Raw genomic sequence first — 20,334 nt, 5'->3', positions numbered from 1 at the left:
GTGTGTTGAGATATAACTTGGAGCGTTTCCGCCTCATTCGAATTCATTTATTAAGCATTGAATGGATTGACATTCTCTGGCACTGAGGAAGTTCATTGTGACAGCTCTGTGACTTAGCTGTTGTCTCTAGTGTCCATATAGTATGACCCTTTGATCTGTTGTTCCTTGCTGCTACAATGATTTATTTTTGTCTTGTCGAATCCCCTTTAGTATCTTGTATGTAGCTATGATGTCTCCCTTTTGGTCGTACCTCACCTTCAGCGAGCTCCTGTCCCCTCAATATTTCCTCTTACCTCAGGTCCTTCAGGTAGGGCCTAAGGCAAGACATTACCTCGGGTATTTTAAGACAGAGAAGGTCAGGCTCGGCTGGGTTAAGCTAAGAACACGTATAAGAGACTTTTCTTAAAATTGTTCACAATCATACAAGTCTAATTCAATCCCAATTCAGAATGAAGAAAGCCTTTTCAGTTCACATTCACTGATGAATACATCTGACTATGCTTATCTGCAATAACCTGAGGGCCACTATCTCTTAGTGACCTCGACGAGGACAGGAAGCCGGCGGCTAGTCAAACGTCCCTCTGCTATTATTCCTTGAACAATAGAAATTAAGAATATTGGACCAACAGTCTCTATATGACATTCTGATAGCAAGAATATCATCGCTTAATGTTCTAATAGCAACGGAATATTGGTTTAAAACTATAAGTGTTTAATAAGCTAAATGTTTACAGACCTAACAAGGGTCATAATAATTTCTTGTAGTAATCTTAGTGTCTAATCTGCAAGTATTAGCTCAGGATGAAGTCAAGGGTATATATACACTGTATAAGGTATTGTAAGGGTATATATACACTGTATAATGGGCTACACCCTTCAGTGTATACACACTGAAGAGTGGGCTACACCTCTGTACTCACCTAGTTGTACACACTTAGTTGTACTTGCGGGGGGGTTGAGCTCTGGCTCTTTGGTCTCGCCTCTCAACTGTGAATCAACTGGTGTACAGAGTTCCTGAGCCTACTGGGCTCTTATCATATCTATATATGAAACTGTGTATGGAGTCAGCCTCCACCACATCACACACATTAGTCTGTGTGTGTGTGTAGCAATATCAACATAATGACTGCAGGGGATGCTGACGTTCTACTGGGTTCTGCAGGTGTTCTACTGTGTTCTGCAGGTGTTCTACTGTGTTGTTATTGACGCTGACGTGTTCATCTCCCAGACACCGTAGTTTACTGTTCACTGCAGTCTTAAAACAAGTTAGGAATGCACTTGTTTATATGTAAACATTTTCTAGCAAAGTCCAGACCAAAGTGCACGTGTTCATACGAGTAGTTTATATACTTTTGTCTTGTTTGCAAGCATTACAGGTGGGCAAGAAGGAGAAGGCATTAGTAAGAGACTGAAGCACAGGAGGAGAGCGGTTTGGCTCGCCAAATTGCATCATACTTGCAAAGTGGCGTGCAAGACGGTCTGCCTACTCTATAGCGGTGGTGACTCTGGAGCCAGCAGGTTTGCTCATTGGAATAGAGTCGTCACCTGTTTGCCCTTTCTGCCCTTTCATTGTGCAGCACCGCACCCGGGCTCTCCAAAGGCCAGACCTCATATTTCATGCCTTAACATCACTTCCAAACTGCCAATTGGAACCTATTCTCAAGGGTTCACTTCAGGGAACCTATTCCCTGAACCAAGTTCAGGGAACCTATTCTCATGGGGACACTTGTCTAAAAATTGCATTTGCTTATATATATATATATATATATATATATATATATATATATATATATATATATATATATATATATATATATATATATATATATATATATATATATATATATATACATACATATACTGCATCTTGGATCGTGAGACATTATGCTGTGGAGAGCTGGTTTTCTCTCGTATTGTCTTAACTCTGTCGCCATATAATATTTTTTGGCGCATATATGCCGTTTAAAGTTTTAAGTATTGATGGGATGAGCCACAATAACGTGGCTGAAGTATGTTGACCAGACCACACACTAGCAAGTGAAGGGACGACGACGTTTCGCTCCGTCCTGGACCATTCTCAAATCGTTTGTCTTGATCGACTTGAGAAGGGTCCAGGACGGACCGAAACGTCGTCGTCCCTTCACTTTCTAGTGTATGGTCTGGTCAGCTACTGAGCCTTTGAGTATGGACGCGTGACAGAATTAACACGCTTCATTTTCAAAGTGAAACACATAGGGACTGCAAATCGCAGTGATCTCTGTGCCAGTTGGTCTAGGTGTATATATATATACACACACTTGACAGGTGTATGCCCCGCTTCTCAGTGTGTATATATATATATATACTGAGAGCGTTCTTTAATCCTGGATTCAGGGCTAAAGTATTCTTGGAGGTTGGTCAGTTAGGTATTGTGGTGGCCTTAATAAACCTCCAGAGGTTAGGTGGATCTTAACCCCAACACAGACTATAGTCAGGTGGTGGGGCAGTTGGCGGCCCTTGGGGAAGGGTAGGGAAGGGGAAGGGAAGGGTTGGGTAAGGGGGGGGGTAGGACAGGGGGGGAAGGGGATGTGGAAGGGGGGGGGGAACCTCGTTGTTGCTGGTAACGGGAAAACAAAGGAACTGGTTCGCATGTTGTCACTGACAACGGAAAAACATTTCGTTGTCAGGTTAAGCTCGGCTTGATTACTTCAAGTTTAACTTACATTAACTTCGTTAGGCTTTCAATAGTGTCCTTTAGGTTAAGTTCGGCTTCTAAGTTACCGGATATATCGCTAATTATCATCATCATTGTATTTTTTCATTATATCGGAAATGTTTGTTTCCTTTCGCATGTTGAAGTGACTGAATGTTCTGATCGACAGCTGCTGACAAATAAGAGATCCACAATTTCTCTTTTTTGGGATGAGACGAGAGTTGAAATCTCTTTATTCGAGGAAAGAGAAGCGTTTGTCTGGGAGTCCACTGTAACACCTCTTGCTTCCTTCCTGAGGGAAGAAGTATTATATTCAATACAGCTGTATTATTCAATACAGCTGTATTGAAGCTGTATGTTTGGTATGCATTTGTATGAAGCTGGTAGACATTTTTTTCTTCAGTTATGTCAGTTTGTTTAATAGCAAGTTTGCCATTAAACAAACTATATTTGCGAACGTAACAAACTGTATTTTGAACTGTATTTGCGAACGTGAACATGTGCAATACTCGAAATTATTTCATCCATATATATTATTTACTGTCAAGCTGAGGATAATAATGTATAAAATAACATACATTACTGAGTTCTCACTCACAAGGGTTCGAAGATAGTGTTGCAAAAGAAGATTAAAGATACTAATATAGTAAAAATATTATAAATATCTCCGGGCCATAGCTAAATGACCAAGTACTAAGTTAACTTCAGCCCTTAACGTATTTCAAGACAGAATTATACTCGCATATACTCATTAAGACTCCTAGATCCTTTCAGCTATACCGTTCTGACCATTTCAGTGTTTATCTGAAATCTGCTCAACTCTATTATCATTTCCTAGACTCATAACTCTACCTATGTTAGCATTAAACAGCTTCACCCTAATGCTACATTCATTTGAATTAGTTTAATTCGTCCTCTTGAGGATTTGAGTCTTTGTCTGAACTCATTTCCACCTATTTTATCGTTAAATTTGCTAACTGTGTCCTTATCGAAGACGATATGTAATATTATCCCCTATGAACTGTTTCAAGCATATTTACCAGTAAGAGTTATAATGTGAACACACAAAAATATAACAATTCTCCGCCCTCCAATAAAAACAAATGAATAATAGTGTAATATATAATATATAATACAAAAACAATGGATATCGGAAACCATCATTTTGTCAAGAAGGTCAACCGGTGATAATTACTTCGAGAAATCCAGTCATAATTTACATACTTGGTACATGAAATAGTTAGCTAGGACACGCACGCTTAGCGCCAGTCCCTAGGAACAGGTCCCAGCATCCGCCCCGCGGGTGGAAGATGGCGGGCAGCTCCTAGCAGCTAGCCTCTCAGGTGTCGGCGATACAGAGAGAGAGCGGCAACTTTTGATCTTCCGGATGGAGGCCCCCACATCTCACCTGTGCTGTGGGTGGCGTCGGTTGCATGTCAATGTTGCAGAGGTCGTAGACTGACATCCCATTGCCAGGCTGGCTGGCGCCGTTGCTGGGGAAAGGGGGGGGGGTAATCTCCTTGGATTGACCACTATAGGCGATTAAACCCTCGAATGAGCCGGATAGGGGGCACCCCAGTTCGGCAACTGACCGGTATCTTGGTTGATTGTTCTAGGGGCATGACGGTGTGTGGTGTGACAATCTTGAGCCACTCAGATTCCCCCCCCCAGTTGTTGGGTTGATCGGCTAATCTGAGTTCGTGGTTGATTTTCATACCCCACCTGCGCTGTGGTTGGTGTCTACTGGTGGTGTGTGGGGGCGGGGGAACTGGAGTCACCTTAGGGTCTCCGCTTGCTCTCATTCTGTTTCTTGACTCGCCTCACAATCTCCGAGGACCCGGGTTCACTCCTCTAGCAGGGCACGGCTTCTTTTAACTGATGTCTCGGCTCACCTAGAAATTAATTAGACTGCAACAGTTAATTAGGATACAACCTTAACTTGAGATTTATGATCAATATATATATATATATACCGTCTACTTTGTCAATCATTATGTGCGACTTGTGCTATCTGCTGGTCAGCGTTGCAGATGTGCAGATGTTGTTGTTGCAGTCTTGGAGATATTGTTGCAACACTGCGACCGAGCGGACAGCACGCGGGACTTGTGATCCTGTGGTCCTGGGTTCGATCCCAGGCGCCGGCGAGAAACAATGGGCAGAGTTTCTTTCACCCTATGCCCCTGTTACCTAGCAGTAAAATAGGTATCTGGGTGTTAGTCAGCTGTCACGGGCTGCTTCCTGGGGGTGGAGGCCTGGTCGAGGACCGGGCCGCGGAGACACTAAAGCCCCAAAATCATCTCAAGATAACCTCAAGATAACCTCCCCCCCCCCCCCACATCATCCTCCCTTTTACACCCTCTTTCTAGAGAACTCGAGAAACAAGTAATCAGAGAATCGATGAAACAATGAACATAAAAAGGACGCCAAGAAAATGAGTCCAGAAAATGAGTCCAGAAAATGAGTCCAAGAAAATGAGTCCAAGAAACTGCTATACAGAATTTGGCGTGACCAAATGAACGTTTTGGCCCAGATAACATATCTTCGTCGATATTAAAAGGAGGAAGCTATAGATCTTGTACACCGTTATCTTAAGGTTATCTTGAGATGATTTCAGGGCTTAGTGTCCCCGCGGCCCGGTCCACGACCAGGCCTCATTTTTGTTACACATCCCCCAGGAAGCAGCCCGCAGCAGCTGCTGTCTAACTCCCTAGTACCTATTTACTGCTAGGTGAACACGGAAAGAAAGAGAACAAACAGAAACGGGTGAAAGAAACTTTGCCCATTTGTTACCATCTCTCCGGGGATCGAACCCGGACCCTTAGGACTACGAATCTCGAGCGCTGTCCACTCAGCCGTCAGGGAGGGGGGGACCAATCTTGAGGCCTGTACACTATGTAATCGTAGTTACATAGTGTATAGAAAACCTTCAACATACAACCTAATCATACATTTATTTTCGTATCAAGAACTTGAGAACTTTGGAACTCCAATGAGAACTTGTAACTTTGAGTTCTAAAATACATTAAATTAGATATTTCTAAATTTGGAAGGGATAGTTTGAAAGGAAGGAAAGCTATATAGAAATGAATCTTCCGTTTTTTGTGTACAAAACGTTGGTATATTTTAGAAACCTCGTCTCGAGCATGCATATATATATATATATATATATATATATATATATATATATATATATATATATATATATATATATATATATATATATATATATATAATTTCCATCCTTTTGGATACATAAGAAACTGAAAACTAAGAGTAACATCTGCCCAGACAGAACAGAATCTTCCCAGCAACAACCCATTTTGATCCCAGCCAAGGTATACATTTAAACTCGACTCGCTTATACGGTAATTGGTTGTGAAATCGCTTTATGGCAAAGGTCACCGCAAGGTTAACTACCTGACCACACTTCCGTGGTTAGCAAACTCTCTGTTCTCTCATATAAGGGCTTACTTTAACTCAAGCCCTTCTTACCCTCAACATGAATCCTAGTGTGTTCGCAGTGTTTAGATATATTTCGTTCATCGAATGAAATTTCTTCTTTCATCTATATACATCTTATATACATTTTTATATTGTATACACGTCCCTTGGAACAGGTAATAAGGACAGACGATCACAAGAATAGCGTAAAATGGATATAATTTCTTGAATTAGAGATGGAGCAAGATATTTAAAAAGACAACATTTGAAGAACATATTAGCGGAATAACGAAAGCGACGTATATACTATCCGAGCTATAGGTTCCTGAAGTGTGGGGATTGAACTATTAGGAAAACCTGAGACAATTGGACCTCACCACTGAAACAAATAAAGAACAATGGAGACATGTTCACGATCTCTCTCTCTCTCTCTCTCTCTCTCTCTCTCTCTCTCTCTCTCTCTCTCTCTCTCTCTCTCTCTCTCTCTCTCTCTCTCTCTCTCTCTCTCTCTCTCTCTCTCTCTCTCTGCTTCCTCGCCTGCAGACACTAGCCAGTGATAAATTCTAAGATAAGGTCTCTAATTATTAAGACGATCCGTGTAGGCGAACACCTGTCTCAAGTAATTACCTGCCAGGGTAGCAGGAGGGGTCAGGGGCGTGCTACTGCTGCAGGATGGTCAGTCTCCAGCATCCTGCTGCAGGATGACAGCCTCCAGCATCCTGCTGAAGGATGACAGTCTGCAGCATCCTGCTGAAGGATCACAGCCTCCAGCATCCTGCTGCAGGATGACAACCTCCAGCATCCTGCTGAAGGATGACAGGCAATAGCACGTTGCTGGATCACAGATGACGGCGTAGACAGGGCTGAAGAAACGGATGGCATTCTTAGAGAGAGAGAGAGAGAGAGAGAGAGAGAGAGAGAGAGAGAGAGAGAGAGAGAGAGAGAGAGAGAGAGAGAGAGAGAGAGAGAGAGAGAGAGAGAGAGAGAGAGAGAGAGAGAGAGAGAGAGAGAGAGAGAGAGAGAGAGAGAGAGAGAGAGAGAGAGAGAGAGAGAGAGACGGTCACAACAAAGAAACGAGACACAAACATGTCTTCCTCCGATATACATTCCACCTGTGGATCTAACAGACCCATAAGCCTCATGCAGGAGGAAATGGAACAAAAACGCCACCAGAGGATGGAAGAAATCCCCGGATTGATTTAGGACCTCCTGGCAAGAGTCTATCCGGAGTCGGTGTCTAAGGCAAATCAGGTTCTTTGGTCTTGACGGAAGAGCAAAAGGGAATTTCGGGGGGAATAGTTCTTGTGGGATGTCTGCGGCCTAGATTCTGTCTGATGTGACGTCACAAGGGACAGATACGAGCAGACAGGCAAACACGAGAAAAACCAAACTGACCGTGGAGGGGCGGGTGTTTTTCTTGTGTGTGTGTGTGCGTATGGTGTTGTGGAGGGAGGAGGAGGCCAAAAGGATTCGCTGCTTGATACTTTACACACACTTATCATGCTCGCCTAATTGTAGCAAGTGAGTGCACAAAATCATGCTATCACGCACACGCACAAACACACGCGCGCGCACACACACACACATACAGCACAACTAGGTGAGTACAACTAGGTGAACTAGGTGAGTACACGTGATCACACCTACAAAATTCATGATTTTCATGGGAATGATTCATGAATTTCAAAATTCATGGGGAGACATGATCACTGCCTACTAAATTCTCAGATGAATTGACAGGGTAGATAAGGATAAACTGTTTAACACCAGTGGTACGCGAACAATGGGACACAGGTGGAAGCTGAGTACCCAAATGAGCCACAGAGACGTTAGAAAGAGCTTTTTCAGTGTCAGAGTAGTTAACAGGTGGAATGCATTAGGCAGTGATGTGGTGGAGGCTGACTCCATACACAGTTTCAAGTGTAGATATGATAGAGCCCAGTAAGGCTCAGGAATCCGTACACCAGTTGATTGACGGTTGAGAGGCGGGACCAAAGAGCCAGAGCTCAACCCCCGCAAACACAATTAGGTGAGAACACACACACACACACTCACACACACACACACACACACACACACACACACACACACACACACACACACACACACACACACACACACACACACACACACACACACACACACACACACACACACACACACACACACACACACACACACACACACACACACACACACACAGTCGCGAACCATAAACCAAGAAATATCCTTATTAGTGCTGAGAGACAGACAGACACCAAACACAAACACACACACCAACATGGACAACAAACTCCACAACAAGGATAGAGAGAGAGAGAGAGAGAGAGAGAGAGAGAGAGAGAGAGAGAGAGAGAGAGAGAGAGAGAGAGAGAGAGAGAGAGAGAGAGAGAGAGAGAGAGACAGAAGACTACTCAGCCCGTGCTCTTAAACACCAGATGATATAATTGGTGAGTGAGAGCAGACCAAGAAGGCAGGCGCCTGTCCACTCCCTGCCTTCCACGAACGCTGCCACCAAATTCTCTACCATATATGGAAGGAATTGCCAGTCAGCGTTGCCAGTCCCCCACGAGTAAAACCTTACCTCTAGATTCATCGCTTTTTCCGAAAGTTTTCGTCCGCCAAACCACTCCAGTTCGATATGAGACAAACTAAGATCTCCTAGCATTCAAGTGACCTAAATATCCCCCCCCCCTCATACACGTGTTCATAGTAAATACCTTTTTTCCTAATACATATATTTAAACTATTCAACAAATCCCAACACAATGCTACAGAATTAGTCTACAGAATTCTGCAGTTGCAAGTCAAATCGAGCGAATGAGCACAAACGTTTCAGTGTTGCAAAGGGGACAGAGAGACGGCGGGGGTCTGGAGCGTGCAACAGGGGAGGTAGAAGGCCATCATCCTGGGGGACTGCAACTCCACTGACTCAAGTCGTGGTGAGCTTCATGTTTTTTTTTTTTTTTTTTTTGCTAGGTTTGAGAATAGTTGTGGTGGCTGAGGTAGTAGGTCTTATCTGAGGCGGGATCTGCTTAGTACCAGGTGCCTTTGTCTCCTCAGGGGTAAAGAGGAGGAGGGAGAAGAGAGGGAGAGAGAGAGAGAGAGAGAGAGAGAGAGAGAGAGAGAGAGAGAGAGAGAGAGAGAGAGAGAGAGAGAGAGAGAGAGAGAGAGAGAGAGAGAGAGAGAAGGGAGTAGAGAGAGAGATACACACACACACACACTCAGAGACGAGAGAGGGAAAGAGAGACAGAGAGAAAGGAGTAGAGAGAGAGACACACACACAGACGAGAGAGGGAAAGAGAGACAGAGAGAAGGGAGTAGAGAGAGAGAGAGAGAGATAAGAGCCTGAGCTCAGTTGAGGGAGGAAAGCGAGAGGTCAGGTACCAGGAACAAATAATGGTGGTAGATGGCCCCTGATAGTGTAAGGGAGGAGAGATACAGTGGAAGGTGCTCACTATTATTTTGTGTTGTCAGGGCTATGGGTAAATATGTGGGGGTTTGTTTTGGGTGGTGGGGTTGTACTCGCTTAGTTGTGCTTGCCGGGGTTGAGCTCTGGCTCTTTGGTCCCGCCTGATCAATGGTCAATCTACTGGTGTACAGATTCCTGAGCCTACTGGGCTCTATCATATCTACATTTGAAACTGTGTATGGAGTCAGCCTCCGCCACATTACTTCCTAGTGTATTCCATTTACTAACTACTCTGACACTGAAAAAAATCTTTTTAATGTCTCTGTGGCTCATTTGGGTACACAGCTTCCACCTGTGTCCCCTTGTGCGTGTTCCACCCGTGTTAAATAATCCATCCTTGTCTACTCTATTAATTCCCCTGAGAATTGTGTATGTGGTGATCGTGTCTCCCCTAGCTCTTCTGTCTTCCAACGACGTAAGGTGCAGTTCCCTCAGCCTTTCCTCGTAACTCATGCCTCTTAGTTCTGGCACTAGTCTAGTGGCATACCTCTGAACTTTTTCCAGCTTCGTCTTGTGCTTGACAAGGTACAGGCTCCATGCTGGGACCGCATACTCTAGGATTGATCTTACATATGTGGTATACAAAGTTCTGAATGATTCCCTACACTGGTTCCTGAAGGCAGTTCTGATGTTAGCCAGCCTTGCATACGCCGCCGATGTTATTCTGTGCTGGTGGTGGGTCTTTGTAGTAGTGGTTACTGATGCTAATCTTCAACTTAAACAACTGTAGAAATGTAGTAATACCTTTTCTGTAAAATTGAAGGTGTGTCATCGTTCAGAAGATTTGCCAATCCTCTATAACTTGACTGCTAACACGCCATCATCAGACGATTCGAAGAAACGAATCTTAAAGGAGATCTCGGACGCAGGTTCGAATCCTCGTCACGGCCCTTGTGGATTTGTTCATTTGAATCTTAAAACAGATTAAAAATTGTAAATTCTTTATCTTAAATATCAAAAAGCCTTGTTTAAAAAGCTTACGAATAATTAAAATCGTAAATAATTTTAAATCGTAAATTATTATTGAAATATGTATATATACATATACATATTTCACATGTATCTGTACTTTATTAAGTACATATACATATGAAAGTATATGTACTTTCTATGTATATGTTTCTATGTAATCTACTTTCTAATCTACTAATCAACTAAGCATAATCTACTTTCTATGTAAACTATGTATATGTACTAAGCTGTTAGAAACGGGCCTAGAATACCTAGAAAGAAATGTGACTGAAACACATTAAATGTTTAAAAGATGACACACAAAATGCTACATAACATAATTGTTACATAACAATTTACATACCAAATCAAAGGTTAGAACTGTAGTTATTTTGGTGGTAATTAAGCTGTTGCATGTAGCAGTAGGTGAAGGTTAGGGGTGGTAGTTGGTGGCTGGAGGGGGGGTGGTAGGTGGTGGCTGGGGGGGGTGGTAGTTGGTGGCTGGGGGGGTGGTAGTTAGTGGCTGGGGGGGTAGGTGGTGGTAGGTGGTGGTAGTTGGTGGTAGGGGGTTGTAGGTGGTGGCTGGGGGTTGTAGGTGGTGGCTGGGGGGGGGTGGTAGGTGGTGGCTGGGGGGGTGGTAGGTGGTGGCTGGGGGTGGTAGGTGAAGATTGGGGGTGGTAGGTGAAGATTGGGGGTGGTAGCTGGGGTGTTAGTGGTAGTTGGAAGTGGAGAATGGTGGTATCTACAGTGGGTACTTATGTACATGGTTGTTGTAGTGGAGAAAGGAAAATAGAGGCTTAGGTACTCGCCTAGTTGTATTTGCGAGGTATGGGCTGCGACTCTTGGGCCCTGCCTCTCTAACCATTAATCGGCTGATGTATAGATTCCAGAGCCTATTTGGCTCTGTCGTAGCTAAGCTGTGCATTCTTTCTTTTAACTAAAAACAGACCTCTGTGGCTCTTTTGTGAACTTAAGTGTGCTATTCATGTCAAATAGTGTGCATTTGCCTGCCCCATCTATTCCCATGGGTATCTTATATGTGGTAAATAATTCTCCGCTTTGTAGATGAGTTAAACCTCACGTCACTTTGTCCAGTGATGTAGTGGTTTAACTCCTTTAGATTAATTGATGAAGATTAAGCCACCACAAGAGGTGGCATGGACATGAATAGCCCGTAAGTGGTAGATGTTTGGAGTGAATGTGATCTCTGGTCATGAAAGACCAGAGATCTTAGCTGATTGAAATTCCTTTAGTCTTTCCTCGTGTCTCATACCTCTCAGCTCTGGGTCCAGTCTGGTGGCACTCCTCTGAACTTTCTCCAGCTTCGTGTTATGTTTAATTAAGCGAGGGAGTCATCCTGATGGTTATATTCCAGAATTGGTGTGACATAATTAGAATACAAGATCCAGAAACGAGTCTCTCCAGATTCCTAAAGGCAGCTTCAGTGCTAACCAATCACGTGATGATAATCTGTTTTAGGCTCCTGGTGGTGGTGATTGTGGTTGTGGTGATGGTGGTGGTGATTGTGGTGATGGTGGTGGTGGTGGTGATGATGGTGGTGATTGTGGTTGTTGTGATGGTGGATGGTAAATTAGCGGGTTCGTAAAATGATGTAGTGATGAGTAGCTTCTGTGAAGGTGGGGGGGGGGAAAGGAGGTTGGTGCCGTGGGGGGGGGGGGGAGAGGTGGGTGCTGGTGGGTGTTGTGGGGGGGGGGGAGGTGGGCAGAGGTGACATGGATCACTACCTGATGCAGCGTTGATGTCTCTGAGGGCCTCTGCGGTGCCTCTGAGGGCCTCTGAGGGCCTCTGCGGTGCCTTTCTTCCACCATTCAAGGGTTCAAATCTCTTTAATACATCTGCATTTTGGTACCGTATGATGCCGTGTATGTATGTATACGTATGGGCCAGGGACACACACAACACTCCACTGTACACCTGGTCTTTGACGAGGACCCAGGGTCTTGGATAAGAGAATAAAAGGCATATTCAGGGAAGACTTTGCAGTTCACACCCAGAATTTCTTGTAAGCATTTCCTTCTACCAACCTCTATTATTCATGTATTGCCAAAATTGTGTTATAACTTATATAGAAGGTAATTGCTGATGTGACCAAGCTACACATCACTTAGTGAACAAACGACGATGTTTCGGTCCGTCCTGGACCATTTTCAAGCCATGGGGGGGGGGGGGGAGTTGATATGTGGGTTGATGTGTGGGTTGATATGTGACTGGATAATGGTCCAGTCACATATCACATAAGTCCGACATTACGACGGACCGAAACGTCGTAGTTTCTTCCCCTTTCCGACATGTGGTTAGGTCATCATACCTGCCGCCACGTTATTGTGACCTATCGTCTGCACATGATAATTGCTCTTCATAAATATTTCTTCCAGCTCCTCAGAGGCGAGGAGCCATACCCACAGTGACACAGGTGTTCTGACCTCCTGAAGCGCAACACCGAGACGCTGCAACAGCAAACATGTTGCTCACGGATCTCTGAGTTGCTAGCGAGTTTCTCTTCCCACTTCTTCAAGAACTTGAGAAGCATATTTAACCCCAGGAGCCAATGGTCTTTTTTTTTAGTCTGTCTGCACGAGCCTCCAACAATGTCCTAAACCCCTACTGTGTACTTACAAGCCTTCTGACTCCTACCTGAAAAGTAGTGACTCTATATATCATCTTCACGTATGTTGTACTGTGCTTAGGTATCGTTCAATAATAGATGTACAGGTGTAGTGTTGCACAACCTGTTTATTGTCCAGATCTGGTTGCAAGGTGGCCTCATCTGGACGCTGCTGACTGCAGTCAGGTTGCTTATTTCGTGGGGGTGGGTTGAGCCCCTCTATGCTGGACGCTTGAGTATATTTAGACTTCTTGAAGATGTCATTGACTGCTTCGTGGCTTGGAATGTTTGTGTCTTACGGCAGGAGAGAGAGAGAGAGAGAAGATTAAGTCACCCAAAAGGTGGCTTGGGCATGAATAGCCCATAAGTGGTGGCTCTTTTGAGCCATTTCCAGTATCAATAGATGATACTGGAGATCTGTGGAGGTGCGACTGCACCCTGCGTGACGGGAGATGTCTCCCGTCAAACGAGACATCGTGATGTTTATATTCGTCTCCCGATGGGTTGTCGTAGTGAGGGAGGATGATAAGGTGAAGGCCAACACAAACACTAAAGCCTTTAAAGTTATTTCATTGCGATTTGACTTACTTTTCTTCACATTTCCCCTATTAATTTCATTCTACCTATTATTATTATTCTACCTACGTAAAATATCCTTTCTCCCTTTACCCATTTATTACCTCTTATCCTTGCAACACTCATCCGCGGCAGCGTATCAACGCCTTGGAGGGGTAGGGTGGGGGGGGTAGGGGGGAATATTACTGAACTGCAAAAGAAGCAAGAAAAAAAAGTTACTTGGCACCTGCCGGAGCCTGGAGGCGTTATGCAGAGAGACACAAGAGTGACCAGTCTGGGTATAATGTTTATCTTTCCTCGGCCACCTGTGTCGCATTATGGGGTGGGCCCCCGGGGTCGACACTCGGCCACCTGTGTCGCATTATGGGGTGGGCCCCCGGGGTCGACACTCGGCCACCTGTGTCGCATTATGGGGTGGGCCCCCGGGGTCGACACTCGGCCACCTGTGTCGCATTATGGGGAGGGCCCCCGGGGTCGACACTCGGCCACCTGTGTCGCATTATGGGGTGGGCCCCCGGGGTCGACACTCGGTCACCTGTGTCGCATTATGGGGTGGGCCCCCGGGGTCGACACTCGGCCACCTGTGTCGCATTATGGGGTGGGCCCCCGGAGTCGACACTCGGCCACCTGTGTCGCATTATGGGGTGGGCCCCCGGGGTCGACACTCGGCCACCTGTGTCGCATTATGGGGTGGGCCCCCGGGGTCGACACTCGGCCACCTGTGTCGCATTATGGGGTGGGCCCCCGGGGTCGACACTCGGCCACCTGTGTCGCATTATGGGGAGGGCCCCAGGGACGACACATCGGTGAGACACACCCCCATCAATCCGTAAGTCAAATACGAAGCAAGTCTGCGTACATACTGAGAGCCGACTTGAGTAAAACAATGTCTTAAACAAATTAAAACAACTTTATATTCAATTAATAACAAATGTATATTATTTTGGTATTGAAGGGATCTCAAATTACGTCATATACATTAGTATCTTAATATTGTATTTCATGATAATTGACGGTTCTGTGTATAGTTAGATTTGTTGTTAGGATAGGCTGGACCTACGTTTGATTTGGCGAATTCATTTGACGTAATTTACGTCTATTTGCATCATGGAATGGAAGCGAACGAATTAGCACGTTCCTTGGGTGCGTACGCTCACTTCTCGAAGCCTCCTTCACCGGAAGCCAGTCTCTAGACTGTGGGTGGCCCACAGGAGAATGGTTTTGGCTCCTCTCTTGACCGTCTTTTCGCAGAATTCCTTAAGCTTCTCTATTGCTGAATGCTGCAGCCTGTGTGGCTGTCTCCATCTTATTGAAACCACAAGTCACGTTCACCCATCCCCCAACATGGCAATAAATTGCTGAATAATGGGGTTGATAACGTTGACCATTTATGGATTGGGTGAAAACGAGGGAAGGAATCAGCAACGCGCCATCTAGAGACTTCTCGCTACACATTAGTCTTCAGACTGCTTGCTCTTGTGCTCTGTAGACAACATACAGATTTTCTCTTGTGGATCCGTGGATTCTGTTAATTGATGAAGTCTACCCTCTCCCATCCCTCCCTTAATGGGCAAATATGGGCAAACGACGTTGATATTCGTCATACGTTGACTGAATGTTGAATTCCCAATGGAACTGATTGAATATCAAGTTGAATAACGTTGAAAAATGAGGCGTACCTCATAAAGTCAATTGCTCGTTAATTCTCACAACCTGTTGGAGAATGAATAGGACTTTGTGAATGACTCGCAGCTGATTACGTTCGAACACGGCTTGTTCTGTGTTCGGGAGTCTTCCCGTCTTTGAAAAGCACGGACGGGCTGCATTTAGTGCAGCCCGTCCTCCAAACAAAGACCCAAAAGTGATTCCATGCACCCGCCAAGCCATGTTTATGAATGAAAAACGGTTCACAACTGATTTCGTTCGAACACTTCCGGAATAAGTGCTTCACTGACGACTTTTGTTCGAACCACAACGCTGTAAATGCTTCACTCACGTACTACAAATACAAATAATCGCCAACAGAACCTAAACACCTAACCTGACCTATGCCTATATATGCACAATATGCTAATATAATATTAATTTATATTTGAGAAAATTCCTGTTTTGAATGAACAGCTTTTTAACATTTAGGAACACGTTTGTGGGGTCGACCGCTGGATGGAATAGACTTGAACTATACACAAAATTATAATAAACAATATTACTAATTTATATACGAGAACATAATTACATTTTTCGATTACACAGAAGACCACCATACTTAACCCGCTAACCTGTCCTCCACCCCCACCCACCGCTCTCTCATCTATCCCCACTGCACCCCCCCCCTACCCACTCCATCTATCCCCCACTGCACCCCCCCCCTACCCACTCCATCTATCCCCCACTGCACCCCCATCACTCCTCAGCCCTCCCTACCCACCCCCGGACCCACCCACACATATTAATTCCAATCAGGTTCCGCAGACTACTTCAAACAGAGGTCACTCACGCAGACGACTCCAGCACCCGCTCTGCTTACGGAAAGCCTCGTTGAGTGACGTGTGAGCAACGACCCACCACCCAATATGGCATTACTCACAATGGCCTGGATGGAGACAGGAGGTTGGGGGGGGGATAGTGAGGAGGAGAGGGTGATGGAGGCAGAGGAGTAGATGAATAGTGAGAGGGGCAGGGACGGTGGATGGTTGTAGGATAGAGCTTGGGGGGATGGGATAGAAGTGGAGCAAGCAGTGAGGGTAGTTAGTAAGTGGAGGTGTTTTTTTTTAAGTGGTATTCAGATATGTATTGCCCATGTATGAAAGAAATACACCTGATAGGATCAGATGTGTACGGAAGACGTATTCTCTCTCTCTCTCTCTCTCTCTCTCTCTCTCTCTCTCTCTCTCTCTCTCTCTCTCTCTCTCTCTCTCTCTCTCTCTCTCTCTCTCTCTCTCTCTCTCTCTCTCTCTCCACAGTGTGTCTATGTTGCTGCTGCTTAAAGTTTGGATGTTCTTTCAGGCAAACCCTTCACCACTCAAGTTGTAGCGTGTTTCAGGGAGCAATAAGTGAATTGGCAGACAAGAACATAAGCTGGCACGCACAAAGCTGGCAAGCAAGCATACACCTGGCAGGCAAGCATACACCTGGCAGGCAAGCATACACCTGGCAGGCAAGCATACACCTGGCAGGCAAGCATACACCTGGCAGGCAAGCATACACCTGGCAGGCAAGCATACACCTGGCAGGCAAGCATACACCTGGCAGGCAAGCATACACCTGGCAGATAGGCATGAAGCTGGTAGGCTCGAAAAGAACTGGCAGGCAGATATGGAGTAGTCAGGGCTGGGTAGGCAGTTAGTATTAGTTGGAATGGCAGGCAGATTGGTAGGGTGAAAGACAGGCTGGTAGGCTGAGATAGGCAGGTAGGTTGATAGACTCAGGCAGGTAGACTGGTAGGCTCAGGCAGGTAGACTGGTAGACTGAGGTAGGCATTCAAACATACTGCCAGAGAACGCAGACAAAGGACTCGCAAAATAAAGCAATGAGCAATTGCTCGTTCTGTTCTCTGCGGCGTCAACACCACTCACCTGTCCAGGGCTTATATATATATATATGTATATATATATATATATTATATATATATATATATATATATATATATATATATATATATATATATATATATATATATATATATATATATATATATATATATATATATATATCGCAGCCAGATTAGCTGCAGTTGTCTCTCTCACTGTTACACAGTTGTCTCTCACTGTTACACAGTTGTCTCTCACTGTTACACAGTTGTCTCTCACTGTTACACAGTTGTCTCTCACTGTTACACAGTTGTCTCTCACTGTAACACAGTTGTCTCTCACTGTTACACAGTTGTCTCTCTCACTGTTACAGAGTTGTCTCTCACTGTTACACAGTTGTCTCTCTCACTGTTACACAGTTGTCTCTCTCACTGTTACACAGTTGTCTCTCACTGTTACACAGTTGTCTCTCTCACTGTTACACAGTTGTCTCTCACTGTTACACAGTTGTCTCTCTCACTGTTACACAGTTGTCTCTCACTGTTACACAGTTGTCTCTCACTGTTACACAGTTGTCTCTCACTGTTACACAGTTATCTTTCACTGTTACACAGTTGTCTCTCTCACTGTTACACAGTTATCTTTCACTGTTACACAGTTGTCTCTCTCACTGTTACACAGTTATCTTTCACTGTTACACAGTTGTCTCTCACTGTTACACAGTTGTCTCTCACTGTTACACAGTTGTCTCTCACTGTTACACAGTTGTCTCTCACTGTTACACAGTTATCTCTCTCACTGTTGCACAGTTTCCTGTTCTAACAGACACTATTCCCTAGCCACTAACTGTGTCAGTCATAAAATAATTTGAGAAGAACCCAGTTTAAGAACGAATGACGCTGTTAAGGAGTTTAATTAAGATCAGCGAGGGAATCACCTAGCTATTAATTAATTAATTAATTAATTTATTTATTTATTGATATACTTGAAGACACATTGGGTCGTGGGAGTACATTCTTACATACTTACATTCATTGCATACTTTTTACTGGTTAAAGAATTGTTCCATAGGGAGGGTATTGTTGACAAACACCTACGGGCTCACCATAGCCCGTGCTACTTTGAACTGTTTGTTCCAAGTAGCGAATCTTTAACAACAACAACAACAACATGACAAACACAATTTCAATCACGTTGGTTGCTGCATGACTCGTGTCATCATAGTGTGTTTGATCAAGGCTCGCAAACCTGATCCCCCCTTGCATGATGGGGCTTCTCATTTACATATTCAGATTCGTCTTGTAGTTTTTTGTATGTGTAAAAATGTTTCTAAATAATGTTTTAAACTGTATAATGTATACCTTTGCATGTCACATAAGTCTTAATTTATTGCTATGTTACATGTTGCAATTATGAATATAAAAATGTCAGTACATTTATGAATTAAAACTAATTAATCAATTAACCGCACTCACATAATCCAAACACGCGCGCTTAGAGCATCCTGGGTAAAGCACGATCCCATATTACCGATGCTGGTAGGAAAAAAAACGACTCGTCCATAAACATATAGTTTTTTTGTGTAATATAATTAATAGTTCCTTTCCTCTCCCTCCTCCTGCTGCCTTATGCGACTACTAACTACCTGCTACGGTAAATCGAGCGTCCTCCGCGATATTCGACCTTTACCGGAGCGAATGAGCCTAACTCGGATAGCGGATCATAAGATGAAGCGATGTTGCACCAGCTTTAAATCTGACTCGTGACGTCACGCGCAAGGAGGCGGGGCGTTGAGCCGTGACGTCACGCGAGGAGGCGGAGCCGTGACGTCATGCGAGGAGGCGGGGCGTAGAGGTGTGACGTCACGCGAGGAGGCGGAGCGTTAAGCCGTGACGTCACGGGGCGGGCTCTACCCACGTGTACAGTAGTAAACAACATGGCGTTCTGTTGCCAGCGGACCCCGACACCTGCTGACGTCATTCTACAGCGCACCCAACGGTATGAATTCCTGTTCCATTTCTGCGGAGTCCACTAGCAACATTGTCAATCAATCATCGATTGTGTAAGGCCAGACAGACAGACGTGATGATTTGATGGTTGACACAACATCCTAGGATAGCCGATCATATCACAGATCGCGCAGCGCTTTTTCAGGCGCAGTTAAAAAAAGAACCTACTGACTAATGAATCCCAATAATGCGCAACGGTGGCCCAACTAAGATGGCTAGGGAGTAGACAGGAACGACACCATTTGGAGGTAAACATCTCGACTATGTATAGGAATTTGTTATTGTTAATATATTCACTATCTGCTACGATCCCCATACATAATATATAGGTATTTGGATCATGCATATTCTCCATATTTCACGAGTTAGACCAAAATATGTGCCTTTAAAGAGGCTATCGATTCCCATCTTCAGCAGTCTGAGGGCAGCAATATACAGGGAACTTCTAACAAAATCAGACTTGAGACGAAGTGAAATTCCTTAACAGTTACTCCATCATCATTCTATCATACAGGATGAACTGCACGTCTATGGGTCATCCAATAAGGTTAGCAGACCTCTAGATGTTACCACTAATGTGTATGTATTAACACGATGTACTGAACGGGGTGAGAATAGCTTGAGCTACCTCATCCCTTTGTGTGTATTTTACATCAATAAACTTATTTCAATTTCAATTTCAGCTAGGCTTAGGCTCGGCTACAAGTACCTCTGGGAGTCTGCACTACCTGCTCACGTAGGCTTTACTAAATATAAATTCCGTCATCACAACTATTCACATACACATATTCTACTGATATATATATATCAGTAGTTTCAAAGCGCTATGTGACAAAGAGTACTGGGAAGACGGGACACCACAAGAGTAGCTCGCATCCCGTAACTACACTTGGGTAATTACACTTAGGTGTAATTGGGTCATTAGGCTTTCGAAATGTGAAAAAATCATGGAATTCGGAGATATCTCCGTCAATGGTGTTCAGAAAATGTGTAAATACATTCATGGTGATGAAAGCTTAGAAACCAGAAAGCTTAGC

The 20,334-nt window shown here is 44.4% G+C and overlaps 1 protein-coding gene across 3 annotated transcripts in view; it reads left to right on the top strand.

Annotated features, from left to right (window-relative positions):
* The window catches only part of net, a 290,680-nt gene that overhangs the window by 261,852 nt on the left and 8,494 nt on the right, over positions 1-20,334 (top strand). The window contains exon 1 of one of the 3 annotated variants that reach the window (XR_011224208.1): positions 19,201-19,286. The exons of the other annotated variants lie outside the window; for them this stretch is intronic. The gene's annotated coding sequence lies outside the window, so the exon portion shown is untranslated. Of the gene's footprint in view, positions 1-19,200; positions 19,287-20,334 lie in introns of those variants that run through there. 3 annotated transcript variants of the gene reach the window in all.

This window comes from Procambarus clarkii, chromosome 70 (assembly GCF_040958095.1).
Source record: "Procambarus clarkii isolate CNS0578487 chromosome 70, FALCON_Pclarkii_2.0, whole genome shotgun sequence".
Taxonomy (NCBI): Eukaryota; Metazoa; Arthropoda; class Malacostraca; order Decapoda; family Cambaridae; genus Procambarus; species Procambarus clarkii.
The sequence above is the reverse complement of the archived record's forward strand: the minus strand, read 5'-3'. Positions and strand labels throughout refer to the sequence as shown.